Raw genomic sequence first — 18,752 nt, 5'->3', positions numbered from 1 at the left:
CCCATTTGCATACCTGGCCACATACTAGTCTCCCTTCCACATGTAAACACAGAAAACACACAAGCTAAAGTCCATACCACTTTTTTGCATACACTCCAATCCATGTGGATACTCTCTTAGGCTGACTCAGGCTCTTCACCTCATGGTTCTACTTGGTCGACCCAATACCAGAAAAGTAAGTTAAAAATGTACAAAACAGCTGCTCCACCGTCCACTCCTGGGCTCCTGGCTGATTGAGCCAGCAACTGGCACTAGGCTCCAATGAGTCCTTGACCATCTGTCTTTACTAGATGGATAGTCACTTTGAGACTCTTTCCAGAGCTCTGGCTTTTTGCTTTACCAAAGATCTGTGACCCAATATCCTCCCTCAGTGAAATCACACTTTGTCTTCTGAGTAGGGATGCTTGGTAAAGGTAAGGTTTCTGAGGATGACTGTAGAACAACACATCTTAAACAACTTAGCACTCTAGCCCTGACAGAACTCAGGGCTTGGTTGTTGATTGACTCACTAACCAACAATGGACATGAGAAGCCCCCAACAGCTTTGATGGATGAAGATGTTTTAGACTTCAAATGCTCTACTGCTTATAAAAAAGTACAGCAGCCAAATTATCCTTAAATTCATCTTTTTCTCTAAAGATAAAGAAGAATCTGGGGCACAGAAGCCTAGCTGCTCCTTCACTTTCCAGATAAGATTAGAATGCTGAGCTATAACTTTCTGGTAAATTCCACCATCACTGGCAGATAACAAATCAGAATGTCATTGGAGTCAGGGTTCTGCTCTACTCCCCTGTATCTCCTCCATCCTAATTCCTCATTCCATTCTCCCACCATCTCTGGATCCTTCCATTTGGCAAGTCCTCTAATATCCTTCAGGCTTTGTAGCTTTGGGGCCCTGTTCACATCTGGCAGTTTAGATTCATCTTTTCCAGTTTGTACTAAGAACCCCTTCATCAGACCTGATCCCCAGAATCTCACTTAAAATGGTTCTTCCCCTGTTCCCCGACAAAGTCACATTCCTCAGAACAATTCATAGGCTATGAGATGAGTTTACCCACACCTCCTGTTGTGAATACACACAAACATTGTGAGCATTTGGGGAGGGACAAGAGTTCCCCTATCATCTATTGTAAAGGGGACTCATACCCTCCAATTACACAGAAGCTGTATTCTGTTGTGCTGCCTCCAATTTAAATGTCAGTATAATTTGCCCTTATAAAAACACAGCTCTGTCTCCTTTCTCCACCAGGGACTACATCTGTAACCAAGGTAACAAAATCCAGGTGCAGCAGCCCCACCATTGCTGCTTCTATGAGGATGGAGAGAGCACGGAAAGGGCAAAGGATAGGAGAGGCATGGAGACACAGAAGCTGTGTCTGTCAGGGGTGCATGTCCATCCTGCCAAGGAAACAGTCATCTCTGCTTTACAGGAATGCTCTTCTACCTAATAGCAAAGGTTTTGCTCTATCCAATGAGTTTAGCTAAAAGAAATGATCATTTTCTGAAACAAAACCTGTAAAGGCATTGACTCACTTGCCTAAATCACAATGTCCCTGTGTAGTTGAGCTGCCTTTTCTAATTAAGGGAAATCTCTCTGCCCCCACACTCAATAGTAAAAGCCTCATTTCATCACCAGTCATAGTGATAGTGTTTCACAGATCACATGCATTATAACACACCTGCCATGTTCTGGTGTGTATGTGCCAGTGCATATTATGGCATGTCTGTGTGTATGAATGCACATACACAAAGGTTTAACAACTTCCTTAATGATAGTACTCATCAGGGATAGTTAGGCTCAAGATTTTTATTTGTACATAATCTTTGTATTATGCTGCACTATCTTCAGAGCAGACCCTCAAAATGTGAGCAGAGACAATAAATATATAATAAATTTTAGCACCACCTGACTGGCATTCAAGACATGCCACAACCTGGGAAGAACAGATAAACTGGGAAGAATAAACAGAAAGTGACCTTTGTTTCGACACCTTTCAGAGCTGGAGACTGAGCCAAATCCTCTTCCTTGATCAAGTGTGAGCATATAATGACCCTTGATAGATGTCAGAAACCTACCCCAAGGGTCTTCTTTCTGCCAGAGCACAAGGTACTAAGTGTTGGAAGCACTGTGTACAGTTAAGGAGGTGGGAACGTCTTCTTGGGGACAGGGCATGAGCTTAGCAATAAGATGGGGAATCCATGTCAACAGAAGAGAGGCAGAAAGATCTTAAGAACCAGAGATTTTAAAGGACTGCTGCAGAACAGCATTCTCCAGGCAGTACAGGGGCATTGTAGATAATAACTCCCAACAAGAACTGCATGTGCAAGAACTGCCCAGGACCAAGCCTGCTAACATTCTCGCATGAATTGGGGGATGTTCCCAAGAGGCTCTGCCCATGGTTTGGGAGCTATTAGCAATTGGTGTTTACTAGAGGAGGGAGAGTCCATTTTCTTCAAGGATGCAGCCCCTGATAGCTTGCCCATGCTCTAGTAAATGGCCCTATACCCATGCTCATGCTATAGGACTAAGTCAACTTGGGAGTTTAAAATTAAAAAATAATAAAAGAGTGCCTGAAGTTAAAGCAGAAGTGAGTTATGGGAAGAGCTGGGAGGGGACCAGATTTGATAAAACAAAAAAATGTATTTATGTCTTAAATTCTTAAACAATAAAAAGGATTCAAATGGGGAGGGGGTGTTATGCCAGACTCAGCATGCACCCTGACAGAATTGTTTGCTCTGCTGTGGTAGGACTGTCTTCTTGATATCCACATTGCCACCTGCCCTCTTTATCTCTACGACATCAATATCCACTCATTGTTTGTCTCCTCAGGATTTTTGACTTCCAACTTTTTGTGAGTTTCACTGACCACTCTGACCTCAACTAGTTTAATATCCAACTCTATTACTGACCTATAATAGAAACTCTGCTCAGCAGAAATGGAGATCTAGTCACACGTACACTGGTAGTATACCTTCCGGATTAACTTAGTCATGCCCAGGGCTCAGCCTCGGGCATCTGCTGTGCCCTGCTCCGCTTAGAGTCATCATGACACTTCAATAAGAAGATGCTAAACAGAACTATCCTTTTGACTCAGCAGTTGGCTGAGTCTCCTAAGTCAAGAGTAAAAAAGTAGAAAGCGACCCCCAATAACAAAAGCCAAGCAAGAGACCAGCAAAGATGCTCCCTTAGGGTTTGAAGCCTGCACATCTGTGAAATCTGTACAGCTTTTCAATGCAGCTTTTCCCCATACAGTTAAGAAAATAATACATATGAACACAAATAGTTAGATATATCAAGGCCCTCACTTTCCAAAATGAATAGAACAACTAGATTGAAAGTAGAAGACTCAAACAATACTATAGACCAACTAGGCCTAATGGACATTAGTAGTTCTGCCCTACATTGACAAATACATTGTTCTCAAGTACACATGGAATTATTTGAAGGATACATTGAATAATAAAACAAGTCTAGATAAATTTAAAATAGGTTAAACCATAAGAAATATTATCTGGACACAATGGAATAACGGTGGAAGTAAATACAAAAAATGCATGACTCAGAAATATAGAAATGATTTAAAATATGCTCAAATAACAGATGAGTTAAGAATAGATCAAAGCATAAATTAGAAAAGAAACTTTAAAATGAGTGAAAATGAAAACACAATGTCAGAATAGAGATTTCAGGAAAAGCTATTCATAGGAAATATCATAAATGTAATGTTAAGTACATTCAAAAAGAAAAGAGACTTGAAATCAACAAACTATCACTTTAAGAAACTAGAAATGCAAACTAAACCCAAGACATATACAGAGAGAAAACACTAGAATCAAGATAAGCTAGAATAGAATGACATTAGAAGAAGATGACAGTTTATTCCCTGAAAACATTGCAAAATTGGAGAAAGTATAGCCCAAATGAAGAAGGAAAAACAGAAGAAAAGTGAAAAGTTGCTTTTCAAACTAGGATATGAAGGTGAGACCATCATTACTAACCTTGATTAACTGAAAAAGGAAATAAAATGAGATACCATGAGAAGCCATTCTTCAAAAATGCAAACATTATAAAATTATGTAAGATAGCTCCAGATTAGAGTTTAACAGAGATATGTAACAAGTATAATACTTGGTCCAGATTAGATCCTAAACAAGATGGGAAACCACTCACAGTAAAGACACTGCTGTATCTGCTGTGATTGGAATATGGATTGCATATTAAATATTCATATTACTGCAAACCACTAAAGTGGTAACTGTATGCTGAGAACAAGTGACTGAATGCTAAGCCATAGATGGGACATCTACATCAACCCCCACATGCCAGCCCAAAGCTGAAGGAACATTACTGAAAGGGGCAGAAAGAGTCAAAGTAGAAGTGATGTGAAATGTTGTTCCATCGACCTGACATGGCCATTGTACCCATGAGCCCTGCATACATTCTTTGCCTTTAAGTAAAATAAAGTCCAAGCAATACTTTTTCCTGGGTTTATTTTTCAAATGGTTCTATTGGGTTGGTGAGATGGCTCAAGTGGGTAGAGGCACTTGCCACCAAGCCTGATTATCTGAGTTCAGTCTGGAGACTCACATAGTACACACTACCCATAGCAATAAGAAGTGTATCAGGGCTTCAAATCTATTACTATAAATATAAATATTTAGATGGTATTTAAAAAGCAATGTGTTCAAAATTGTTTTTGAAAAAAAAATCTGTACCCAGGCAATAGAACATGGCTGAACTAAAACTCTGCTAATGAATTTTTGTTTAAGTTTGTGGTAAAAAATGTTTGAGAACTATGAAGGTCACCAGATTCCTGGGACCACATTTACCTAATCCTTTCTCTTCTCCAGCACCTGATTCAGTTTCTCCTTGTTCTTCAAACCTCTTTTGTTCCATCCCAGAAGCTTGAACAGTGTTTACAGTGAGCAGCCTTGTATTTTATCTGTATCCTTCCCCATGCTTTTATATTGGTTGCTGTAACATCACTTTCAAATCCACAACAGCTCCAAGACACATCTTTGAACTCTATTTCTCAGATTTAAAAATTCCAAAATCAAATTCCTGAGTCCCACAAGCCCCAAATAACTGTCTCTCTAGCCTTCCCCCATTTCAGTAAGTACCAGATCCATTGACCCAGCTGCTTGGGGAGCTGTCTGGAGTCTTATTTATTTTTCTTCTCCAATATAACCGTCAATAAACTACACTGAGCTTATTTAATTTAAAAAAAAAACCCAAGACTATGTCTATTCCCTACCTGTCTTGAATCTACAAGATACCCTCCTAACACCTAAATTACTCTACTCATTCCTGATCTGGCCTCTCAGTATTTTATCTTCCCTCCCCCTCTTCCTTCCTTCTCCTTTTTGCAGAATTGGGACTTAATAAAGGTATTTTAATATAGGTTTAGCATGACATTTTAGAAAAAGTGTTATTCAGACTGGTGGTTTAAATAAGAGTGAGGCCCCTAGCCTCACAGATTTGAATACTTGGTCACCAGGATTAGAAGTCATGACCTTGTTGGAGGAAGTATGTCACTGGGGGTGGGCTTTCAGATTTTCAAAGGCCTAACCCAGGCCCAGTATTTCTTCTTTTCTGATACCTATGGATCCAGATGTGGAACTATCAACTACTTCTTCAGCACCATGTTGGCCTGTGTGCCTCCATGCTCACTCACTGTCATAATGATAATAGACTAAACTTCTGAGACTGTAAAAAAAAGTTAAATGCTTTCTTTTATAAGAGTTGCCATGGTCATGACATCTTTTCACAATAGAACACCAACTAAAACACAGAAAGTTAAAACCCACCCCATAAAGTAGATGTGGGCTTTTCTGAGGAGAATCACATCCCATTGTCTTACAATAGGAGTTGGGTATGTTTGAAGCTATTATCCTCAAAGGGTTTCTAAGAAACCTAAAGGAGATCACAGGGTGATTCCCAAGGGACACCTGACAGCATTCTGATTGATAAGGTAAAATCCTAGACCACAGAGCTGTAGGACAGTAGACTATCTTACTTACTTTAAAGGAAGTTGACAGTTTTTTTTTTTTTTACATACCTAGAAAATGTCTAGGGAAGAAACAAAGCCCTATCCAAGGTCATGTCCAATGGCCTACTGGTATTTTACAACAAAATATCTACATGCAAAAAAAAATAAATAAACATGCTGTGGAGGTGGCTGACAGAGATATCATATCTTTATTTCTATATGTTCTCCCATTTCTGTCCTTACAGCCTGTTTACTTGGCAGGGCTTCCAGCCTTTACCCTTTCCTTACTACTGGTCAGCTTAGTGTCTTCTATGTTCCATGTGACCCATGACACCAGTCACAGGAGCACTTTGGGTCTGTTGACTATTCCCTCTCTTCTGCTTGTATTTCTCCACAGCACACTCAGGTCTCTTTTCAAACACCACTCCATTAAATAAATGTTCATTGACCATTGTATGTAAATTAGCATATCACGTACCCAAAGTACCCATTTTGCTTTTCTGCTTTACTTTCCCCATAACCCCTTTTACATGAAGATATTTAATATTAATTCAACTTGCCTCATTTTGTTTAGATATAAGTTCTACAAAGGGGTGACATCATCCCCCTGGTTTATACCCAGGACCTAGTACCTGTCACACATCAAGAATTCAAGAATGTTGATTAGAATGAAGGACTCTCTCTTCCAAGGCCAAATAACAGGAGACAGAAGCACCTAGTTTGTGTACAAGGGGAGCAGTGTTAGGAGCAGTAAAGGAAGAGCTAAGACCTACCCAAGTGGTGGCAAGTGAACAGAATTGGGCCTGATCAACAGCAATAGAGACTTGAACAAAATATTTTGAATGAAATGACCTCAGCATCTTACTATGTGAAGACAGACAATTTGGATATGTGTAATATATCAGAGAAGCTGCAGCATCTTCCCGAGTTAAACCCCTGTTGGGGGATAGATACTAGACAGAATAGAACTGAAGGCAGTGTGGGGGAATAATAAAGCTGTTTTGTGGTTGTGCCATACCTAGTTTAGTCCCTTTACTAAACACTTAGCTAAGGTGCCATTCTTCATTTCTGGTTTAGGAGACTATGTAAAAGAAAGTGGTATGTGGACAGTTCAGAGCACAAGCAAGTCCTCAGCTCAGTACTGAGACCCTTTGCCTTCACAAAGACAATGGCATCTGGCTTAGTGTGAAAAAAAACACACATTTCAACTGAGCCCTGTGATACCCAACTCACATGATATCCAAAATAAACTCAAGGTCTGCCAACAAAGCCCTAAGTCAGTCTTGACTTTCTATGAGAGGCATGCTGTTCTATGGGATTGCTATTCTAGCACAAGGATCTCTAAAGTGTTCTGGAGTTTTAGTCCACTGCCTCCACAAGAGAAAGCATACTCCAAGCTTATGGGAAGAGGGGAAAGCAGGAGGAAGGGTGTGGAAGTGGAGGAAATATGGAGTGCATAGGTGAACACATAACTGCAGCCTGACAATGGAAAGAGAGCAGTGTCAAGAGATGTGGTGAGACCAGCTTGGGCTGAGCAGAAGCTATGGTGGTTTTTTGTGGTTGTTGTTGTTTTGTTTTGTTTTGTTTTGTTTTGTTTTGTTTTTATCATCAGCTTGACACAACCTAAAATCACCTGGGAAGAGTCTCAATGAGGGATTGTCTGCATTGTTTTGGTATATAGTTATGTCTATGGGGAGGGGACTGTCTTAATTAAAGTTAAAGCATTTGGAAAGGTTCAATGCAGTCCATGTGGTACCTTTTCATAGACAGGGATTCCTAAACTTTACAAGAGTGGAGAAGTTGAGCTGAGAACAAACAAAAAGTAAGCATGCATATATTCATTGCTCTTTACTCTTGACTGTAAATGTATTAATGTATGGCTAGCCACTTCAAGTTCTTAATTGCCTTGACCTCCCTGTAACACCATAAATAAAAGACCCCGAGACTGATATTGGGGTTCAAGCTTCAAGCTGAAGATCAGAGAAGCAAAGCAACCAAGCCACTACCTCTTACCTCTACCTCAGACTGATCTTGTCTCCATGATCTCTCTCTCTCAGCAAGACTCAGACTGCTGTCTCTCCTCTGTGTGGATGGAAAATCCATCTCCACATGAGACCCTTTGATTTTATACCTCCCTAGTGCTGGGATTAAAGGCATGTGATTCTTAAGTGCTGATATCATCTTTGTGTGAGATGTTTCTCTATAATCAGTATGGTCTTGAACTAACAGAGATCTATCTGTTATCCTGAGTCTTGGGATCTATCTGTTATCCTGAGTTCACCACAGCCTAACTTCTATAGCTAACTAGTATGGCTGCTTTTCTATTTTGATCTCCAGTGGCTTTAATAAATCATAAATATTACCTCATTATACCTCCCTCCTATGATTAACTGTACTCTGGAATTGTAAGCTAAAACAAACCCATTTGTGACACTAGTGAGGACACCCTAGTAATGGAGGATATGGAATGTGAACTGGCCAACTTTTGTAGACAGCCAAGGCTATAGAAGGGATTGAGTTGAAATAGGTTGAGTTGTTGGCCAAGGGGATCCCGTAGAGATCCACAAAGAACTTAGGCTGATGCTATGAAAGAGGGTTTCTCTCTGAAAATGGATAGCAGGGCCCCATATCTGAGGACAACATCCACACAGATAATTCTATGTAGAAGAGGTCAAGCTGGTGCTTGCTTGGAGCCATCACCTCTACTTTCTAGTCTCTTTGGTATGGGAAAGTACTTTTCAGACAACTGAAAGAGAAACCTGTACACCAACATAGCCATAAAACCTTCGGCCTGCGGTCTGTCATGCCTACAAGGTGTGCTTGGGCAATGGTGGCACAGAACTTGTGGAAGTGGTCAACCAATATCAGGTTTAAATTGAGGCCCATGCTGTAAGAGGGAGCATATTTTCTACACTGCCTGGATGACCAAAAATGAGAGGATAGATAGCCCAGAGACCTAGGGTAGAACCAAATGCAACTGTCTCTCTTCAAAAGAAGTCAACAAGATGATTCCCAATGATATTCTGCCATTTTCATAGAGCCATGTCTTGTCTAGTTGTCATAAGAAAGGCTTCCTCAACAGCAGATGGGCACGGGTACAGAGACCCGCAGCCGGATATTATACAAAGAGAGAGTGTAAATTGGAGGTCTCTATCAGGTACCAACCTTCAGAGATCGGAGAAGTCCACAGAAGAGGTTAAAGAAAGATTTGTAGGAGTCAGAGGGGATAGAGTAAACCAGGAAAACACGACCCACTGAATCAACTAAGCAGGGCTCATATGGGCTGACAGAGACTAAAGCAGCAAGCATCGAGTCCTCTGCATGTATGTTATGGCTGTTAGCTTGGTGTTTTTGTGGGATTCCTAACAGTAGAAGTGGGGGTGTCTCTGACTATTTTCCTGCTCTTGGGAGTCTTTTCTTCCTATTGGGTTGTGTTGTCTGGTCTCGATATGAGGGATTTTGCCTTATCTTATTGTATTTTGTTTTGTCTTATTTTGTTGTTGCCATTTGGAGGCCTGTTCTTTTCTGAAGGGAAATGGAAGAGGAGTAGGTGTGGAGGAGAATGGAGTTGGGGTAGATGGGCAGAATGTAGGGAAGGAAATTGTTGTTGTACTGTATGGCATGAGAGAAGAATCTGTTTTCTGTTATAAAATAAAATAAACCCTTTCCTCTCAGTCACTGTTTGCCTGAATATCTTATCACAGCAAGATAAACAAAACTAGAACAGCATGATTTTGAACCTAGAAGCCACGCATAGCTGCAGTGAGAATGCCCTGAATATCTTTACCAAGTCACCAAAAAAATAGCTACTGTAGAATACTTGCAGGTAGTCACCATGCAAAGCCCTGAAAGCTCTCCATATAAAGTCTCTAATAGATTATTATGTACTATATACTATGTGCTATGTACTATATACTTCATACTGTATTCTATACTCTATATATCAAGTGGGGGTCAACAGTTGGCCCTGGGTTTCATTCTACAGAGCTCTGAGTCCTGCTAAATGTTTCTAAAGCTAATTAAGCCTGAGATTCAGAGGAAAGTTTCTCTAATTATGTTTTCCTTCCATGTTACCTTCCTCTAAACAAAGGTGACACAAGACAAACCCACTTCCATCTTCTCATTTACATGGGTCATTTTGTTTCTGTATTCCATCCTCTAACCCAGGCCCCTGGAAAGGTTTTGTATTCCCTCTTCCAATCCAGGTCTTTGCAAAGGCTATAAATCTTGACTTTTCTACCCTTTGATGCATATATCTTCACTGCCTACCACCCAAGGTCAATGCATCGTTTTCTCTTTCCACTATTGCCTTGTGCTCCTGTATACTTTGTACTATGTTTAAAGACTGTTTGGAACTTTGCCAAATAATGTGAGACTGGGACTAAGTAAAATAACTCGAGTCCACAATCCCTTGAGGACCAGCCCTGGAATTTTTAGGTTTCAGGTCCCAATAAGACAGTCTCTCCTGGTAACTGATTATAATGCAATTTGCACATCATTATTAACAGAATCTGAATAGAATTACCCATTTGCAGAGGCTCGAATCTTGTCACTGTCCACACTGCTTATGATTCAGTCATCCTGCAGCAAGCTGGCCTCTGTGTAGGCTCATAGAACTCCAGAGAATGCCACTTCGAAACCTGAAAGGCTGACTCTGCAGGCTGCAGTTGTTGCTCCTGAATAACGTGCCACTGAAAAGAAGGGCTTAGACATTCACTCTACAGCTGGAGCCCTGTGAAAATTAAGGAACTTGGAAATGGTTCACAAGAGTATAAGCAAAGCATATTAAAAACAATAAAAAGCATAAACTCTGAACATATGAGGGGTAGGGGTGGTCAATAGCTTCTAAGTCCTTCTAAGAAAAGCCAAACTCAGCACTTGGTAAGTGAGCAAATCAGGCTTCTCCAAGGACCCAAGTACTAGTCACAAGAGACATTCCATAAGATCTAAGCCATCCTCCATCTGCCTTATTGTCAGCCCAAACCAGATAGACAGGGAGGATAATGCAAGAGTCCTCCTTTCTTTAGGGCAAGATTGAGAACATGGTTTCACTCAAGTTCTCTAAGCTCCAAACTCATGAAGTTTTATACATTATGTAGTCAGAACTCTAATGTTTCAATACTATCTTGAATAAGTGATTTATCATGCTGAATGTCTGGGACAGTCTACAGTGTGAGCCTTCAGTTGACCCCAGATTGCTGCCCCTGACTCACACCCTGAAGGAGCCAGGATAAAAGGGGAAAATGCTGACTTCCCTAGACCAATGGCTGCCATGTCTGATGGGAGAATAGCAAGTTCAGTGCTAGCCTAGGCAACTGAGATCCCTTCTCAAAATAAATTTATAAATGGTCAGGAGTCATAGAGCATAGTGTTTGTCAAGCAAGTGTGAGGCTCTAGGTTCAATCTGTGGAATTGAAAATGTAAAGAGAGAGGAGGGGGAATTGCAAGGCCTGATAAGCCTGACCTGTAGAACAAGGAAAGAGGAAGAGAATAGGGACAGGAAAAAGGGAGGAAAGTGCAGCGAAAGTAGGAATGGTCATGACAGGAAGCCACTGTCAAAACAAGACTTTCTCCTTCCTATTTCCCTAACTTTGGCTTACTCTGCCATTTAGCTCTCTTTTGCTAAATTTTAGGCTAAGTGTATTGTATCCATAGTAATTTCTCATGAGTAAATCTTGGTATTCTGATTTTTAATGTGACACATAAGGAGATTAGGAACTGCCACTTCCACCTTCACTTCAAGAAAAGGCTGAACTCTCTGAAAACTCTGAAGTAATGGGCAAATAGAAAGTCACGTTTAGCAGATGCAGAAACCATGAGGACTTCCTGACAGGGAAACAGGGTTGGAGCATCATTGACCAATTTGTGGAAGATTAGCATGGACTAATGTGAAAGGCAAAAGCCATTGTAACCTTTTGGGGAGGTTGAAGGAGAGATACTTTGTGAATTTTAACTCTTAGAATATTACCAAGTTATCAAAGGGGAAATGTCCACATCCTACAGTTAAAGGAAAAAGAAGGGTGGCCACCTCTTTTTCCAGAGCTTTCTTTTCTCATTATCAAATGCTGTACTCAAAACAAATTTTTTGTTTTTAATTATTTCTTTTGTTTACTGATATTATACTCACATCATTTTCTCCTCCCTTTGCCTCTCTCTAAACTCTACCATAAACCCTTTCTTATTTTATATTAAAATCATGGCCTCTTTTAACATTAATTTTATATAACATTCTATGTATATCTATGTGTATTATATATTTACATATATAAAGATACAGATAAAATTCCTAAATACCTGACTACAACCTGTTCTGTCTGTATAATGTTAGTTGTATGCATGATTTCTGGGCTAACTGTTTGATATCAGATGAGCTCTTCCCTGAGGAAGAGTATTTCTCTTAGTCTTAGTATTTTTTAGTTGCCTATAGTTCTTTGTGTCCCCACATATAAGTATAGTTCTAACCCCTCATCAAGGAGAGTTCTCTTTGGAACAGAAGGGGACCATTGCAAAAAACCACAAGCAATCAAAATGTAGAGTTGTGGAGCCCAGTGCTAATAATATATTTATAAAACAACTCCTGCACCTAAGGCTCAAGGATAGGTTCAGAAGAGGGGAAAGAGAGATGTTAAGAGCCAGATAATTAAGGAGTTCCCTGAGATTGTTTCTCCTAGGAATGTCAAGCTACACCCATAAAGTACCACCAGCGTAACTGCCTTAACATAAGTTGATTGAGGACAATAGTAATAGACATGCAATCATAGACAGGGAAAAGCCCAAGAGGCTTCAACCCTGAACAAAGAGTTGCATCAGTTTTAACTGAGCCTCATAAACAAGGGAGAAAGAAAACGTACAACTCCAGGCAACTTCAGCCTTCCTATGTCACTAAGGGGTAATGTGGGGTGGGGTGGGGTGGAGATGTGCTTTTGAAGGCCATAGCCTGTGGACACAGTCTCAAGGGAGATGATAAGAGTTTCTGTTCCTCTCATATCTTCATATAACATCAACGCTAGTTCCATATGACAGGACATTACAACTGAGAAAGATGCCAGGTTCATACTCTACTGACAAATAGCCTCTGGGAACATAGATATGGTACAGGACACATAATGCCACTAGAACTTCTGACATTGGTAGTACAACCAACTGAAAACTAGAAGCTTAACTCCTAGACAGACATAAACTATAATACTGGTAGCCTATGTAATCTAGTTCCCTTTATACAATACAGCATGTCCACCACTACAGTAAGGAAAACAGCTTGGCATTTGGCACAGAATTAGACAAGTGGACCAATGGAATAGAATTGAAGACCCTGATATAATCTATACACCTATGAATAACTGATTTTTCACAAAGAAACCTGCCGCCACATGAGCTCTTTCTACCAGGCCACCTGAGTTCCACCTGCCACCACATTAAGGTCCCAAGGAACAGAGAGACTTATATTAGGTACAAATGCTGCTTGGCCAACTGACTAGGATTTCTTACTTGTTAGCTCAGTCTTAAGTATCAACCATAAAAACTTATCTTATAAGATGCCAGCTGCTGGTATCTTCTCTTGCAGGAATCACATGGGAGCTCCAGAGCAGAGAGCAGGAGGAAGAGAAAAAGGGTGACTTCCTGTTTGTCCCTGCTTATATATGAGTCTTCCTTCAATGTCATTTCCTGCCTGTATAGCAAGACTTCTTTTTACTATATTTCCCAGACTCCTCCTTGACTCCTAGTCCCACCTAACTTGCTGCCACATTGGCCAAACAGTGCTTTATTCAACAATTAGTAAGATAAACCTACACAGAAGGACATTCCCCATCATTATAAAATGAAAAAAAGAAAGTATCTTCAACAAATGGTGCTGGCATAACTGGATCTAACATGTAGAAGAATGCAAATAGATCCATATCTATCCCCAAGCACAAAACTTAAGTCCAAATGTATCAAAGACCTCAACATAAATCCAGCGACACTGAACCTCATAAGAGAAAAAGTGGGAAGTACCTTTGAATGCATTGGCACAGGAGACTACTTCCTGAATATAACACCATTATAACAGCAGTAGCACAGACACTGAGATAGACAATTAATAAATGGGACCTCATGAAACTGAGGAGCTTCTGTAAGGCAAAGGACATAGCCAACAAGACTAAACAGCAGAGCTGGTCTCCAATTTACAAAGAACTCAAGAACTAGACATCAAAATACAGAATAATCCAATTTAAAAATAGAGTACAGATCTAAATAGAGATCTCTCAACAGAGGAATATCAAATAGCCAAAAGACACTTAAGGAATTTTTCAATATCCTTCGCCATCAGGGGTAATACAAATCAAAACAACTCTGAGATACCATCTTATACCTGTCAGAATGGCTAAGATCAAAAATAGTAATGAAAGCTTATGCTGGAGAGAATGTGGTGGGAGTGCAAACTTGTACAGCCACTTTGCAAATCAGTGTGGTCAGCTATCAGAAAATTAGAAATCAATCTACCTCAAGACCCAATAATACTACCTTTGGGTATATACCCAAAGGATGTTCACTCACACCACAAGAACATTTGCTCAACTATGTTCATAATAGTATTATTTGTAACAGCCAGAGAAACTGGAAGCAAACTAGATGCCCCTCAGCCAAAGAATGAATCAAGAAAATGTGGTACAAATATACAATGGAGTACTACTCAGTGGTAAAAAGGACAAAGACAGTATGGAATTTGCAGGCACATGGATGGAACTATATCAAATCATTCTGAGTCAACACAGACACAGAAAGACAAACATGGTATATATTCACTAATAAGTAGATAAAACAAAGAATAACCAGCTTGCAGTGTACAACCCAGAGAGGTCAGGAAACAAAGCAGACCTTGGAGAGACACACATGTATCCCCCAGGAAGCAGAAATAGACAAGCTCTCCTGAGTGAACTGGGGACATGAGGAGAGGCAGGAGGGCAGTAGGAGCATAAGGAGTAGGGAAGGGAAAAAGGAAAAGGGAAGAGAACATGGGGAAGGGACAGAGAGGGAGAGCAAGGAAAGAGATACCTGGATAGAGGGAGCCATTATGTAGTTAGCAAGAAAACTAGGGAAATTCCTAGGAATCCACAAGGATGCCCCCAGCTAAGAATCTAAGCAATAGTAGAGAGGGTAACTTAACTGCCCTTCTCCTGTAATCAGATCAATGGCTACCTTAATTGTCATCACAATGCCTTCATCTAGTAACTAATGGAAGCATATGCAGAGATTCACAGCTAAGCACTGGACAAAACTCCTGGAGTCCAGCTAGGGGGAGAGGGGGAGCAATAATATGAGCAAAGGAGTCAGGATCATGTTGGGGAGACCCATAGAAACAGTTGACCCAAGTAAGTGAGAGCCCACTGACAGCTGAGGAACCTGCATAAGGCCTAGGCCCTTCCCCAAATGATGTGATAGACTTTGACATCCACAATGAAGGGCCTCATTATCCCTGGGGATCGGGGAGAGGTGGGTTGGAGGGTTGTGGGCGTGCATTGGAGGATGGGAGGGCGAGGAAATAGAGGAATGGTTATATAAATTAGAGTGCCTCTAAAATAAAAGAAAACCCAACTAGGGCCACTAAATGTGGGTGACATTTGGGTGGCTTGGGTAGTTTGTGGTGTCACTAGCAGTGACACCAGTATTTATCCCTCGTGCAAGAACTGACTTTTTGGAGACCATTCTCTGTGGAGTGATACCTTACCCAGCCTAGATAGAGGAGGGAGGTCCTGGGTAGTGCCTCAAATGACATGACAGACTTTGTTAATTCCCCATGGGAGGCCTCACCTTCTCTGAAGAGGGGTTTGGGTGTGGGGTGGGGAGAATGTGGAGGGAGCAAGAGGAGGGGAGGGAGAGGAAACTGGTATTGGTGTTTAAAATAAGATTGTTTTAAAAATAATAAAGGACTACAGGCCATTCTAAAAGGCAAAATGATGATGAAGACATGATTTTGTGGATGTGTTTCTGTGTGTGTGTGTGTGTGTGTGTGTGTGTGTGTGTGTGTGTGTGTGTGTGTGTTCTCAAAAGACATTAGAACAAGAGTCACTATGGCAGAGGTTTTAGGATTATAAGTTTTGAATGTTTAAATAACTGTTAATAAAATATTGAGGACCTTCCCCAAAAAAGGAATCAGGAAATGAGAGAGACAGGGGTGGGGTGGCAGTAGGAATGACAATGAAGGGTCAAGTTATGTAATTATATTTTATTTTCAATTTTCAATTAAAATAAATAAGAGAGAAGAGTAATGTAAGCAGAGGATGAAAACTCAGGGACAGAAATGATTTTTTTTCATTCATTTATTTAGCTCATAAATAAAGTCATGCACAATTATGATACACAATACAGTATGTTCACAATGACATGGCTAAATTAAACCAATTAACATGTTATATCACACATATTCACCTTTTTTGTTTTGAGAACACTTAAAGTATACTATCTCACAACTTTTAAAATATAGCATATTGTTATCAACCATATTTATCATGCTCTCAGTAGACCTCAAGACTTCAGAGAGTCCATGCCTCTTGTCCAACTGCAGTTTTATATCCTTAAACCAATCGTTTCCCCATTGTTAAAAGACCCACATTGAAGCCTAATAGCCACAATTCTGCTCTCTGTTCCCATAAGTTCATCATTTCTAGGTTACACATAAAATTGAAATTGTGTGACATTTGTCTTCCAGTGTGTCACTTTTTTTTTTTGGCAAGCATATAACTTTACTACTTACTAAAGATGAAATCAAATTTGCATGCACAGGTGAGCACTCACTGAAACACCTTGGATTCATCACATATTTGAGTTTCAATTAGCATATATATATATATATATATATATATATATATATATATATATATTTATATAAAAAAGCAATAATGACAATATGTTATGCATCAATAGCAGCAACAGCTTTCCCAGGTTCTGCAGTCCTTTGTACAAAATTGTAGAGACATCCAGCACACTCCATTTTAAAAAAACAAAAAACAAACAAAAACAAACAAACAAACAACAACAACAAAGTAAAAAACAAAATCCCAGAAAACAGCACAGTTCTGTTACTCTTGTGGTACTTGGCACCATTTTTTTAAATTAGTTTCTCAGTCATCATCAGGGAGGAGAAATGAATATTTTTAAACACCATTAACAACGCTAAAAGAGGTAAGGATTCAATAGGTTCACCATGAGACAGTATGTGACACACCAAGAATCAGTGGCCTTGAAGATGTGTCAAGAGGAACTTGCAGAAACCATGGCTTTATTATGAAAGCCATATAGTATACAATGAGACTTCCTTAAGAAAATGAAGAGAGAGAAATAAAAGGGAAAAGAAGAAATATTTGAAGATATAATGACTGAGGACTTTTAAAAGTGGGGGCTGTCGTCAAGTCATTGCTTCAGGAAGCCCAGAGAACACCAGTTCAGAACACAAACAATAATACACAATATCTTATCTGGATATACCATATTCAAACTGTAGGAAATCAAGATAAAATCTCCAGCACTACAAAAAGAAAATCAGTTAGAGAAATAGTTTTGAAGGAACAGACAGAAAGCATCTTGCTTATCATACAACTGGGATAGCAGGAATTATATTGGCCTTCATTTTGCAACCATCAGGGCAACAAAATAATGGGTAGACCACAGAATTCTACACCCTGGTGTGAAATCATCCTTCCAGAATGAGGGAGAAATAGAGTATTTCCCAGGTAAACAAAACTGACAAATATCACCACTAGACTTGACTTGTAAGAAATGTTAAATGTTCTTCAGACAAAAAAGAAGATACCAGTATGTCAGAAACTGAGATGTGCCTAGAAAAAGAGGGCATTAGGAAAGAAATATGAACCAAATGAAATCCTTTGTTTTAATCTTTCAATTCTTTCTATATACATTTTATTTAAATTAGAAACAATCTTATTTTACATATCAATCCCAGTTCTCTTTCCCTCCCACCCTCCCAGGCTCCCCACCAACCCCTCCATGCCACCCTCCATCCACTCCCCAGAGAGGGCGAGGCCTCCCATGGGGGATAATCAATGTCTGTCACATCATTTGGGGCAGGGCCTAGGTCTTCCTTCATTTATCTAGGCTGAGAGAGTATTCCTCCTTGGGGGATGGGCTCCCAAAGTCCATTTGTGAACAAGTGAAACATACTGGTTCCACTGCCAGAAGTCCCATAGACTGCCCAGGCCTCCTAAATGACACCCACATTCAGGGGACCTGGTTCAGTCCTATGCTGGTGATCTCCCACTTGCTCAGGTCAGCTGTTTCTCTGGGTTCCCCCAGCATGGTCTTGACCCGTTTGCTTATCACTCCTCCTTCTCTACAACCGGAGCCCAGGAATTTGCTTCAGTGCTTAGCTGTTGCTGCTTCCATTAGCTACTGGATGAAGACTCTATGATGGCATTTAAGGTAGTCATAAATCTCATTATAGGGGAAGGGCATTTAAGGTATCCTCTCCACTATTGCTTAGATTCTTAGTTGGGTTCATCCTGTGGATCTCTGGACTTTTCCTTAATGCCAGATTTCTCTTTAAACCTATAATGACTCCCTCTTAATGTATCTCTTTTCTTGCTCTGCTCTATTCTTCCCCAGCTCAATCTTCCTGTTCCCTCATGTTCTCCTCCCACCTCCTCTTCTCTTTTTTTCTACCTCCACCCCCCCCCGTGTTACCAATTTACTCAGGAGCTCTTGTCCCTTTCCCCTTCTCCACTGAGGGCAGGAGACTCCATAGAAGGACACTAGCCCCACCCATCT

Source organism: Cricetulus griseus, assembly GCF_003668045.3.
Source record: "Cricetulus griseus strain 17A/GY chromosome 1 unlocalized genomic scaffold, alternate assembly CriGri-PICRH-1.0 chr1_1, whole genome shotgun sequence".
Classification (NCBI taxonomy): domain Eukaryota; kingdom Metazoa; phylum Chordata; class Mammalia; order Rodentia; family Cricetidae; genus Cricetulus; species Cricetulus griseus.
This window is presented reverse-complemented; position numbering follows the sequence as displayed.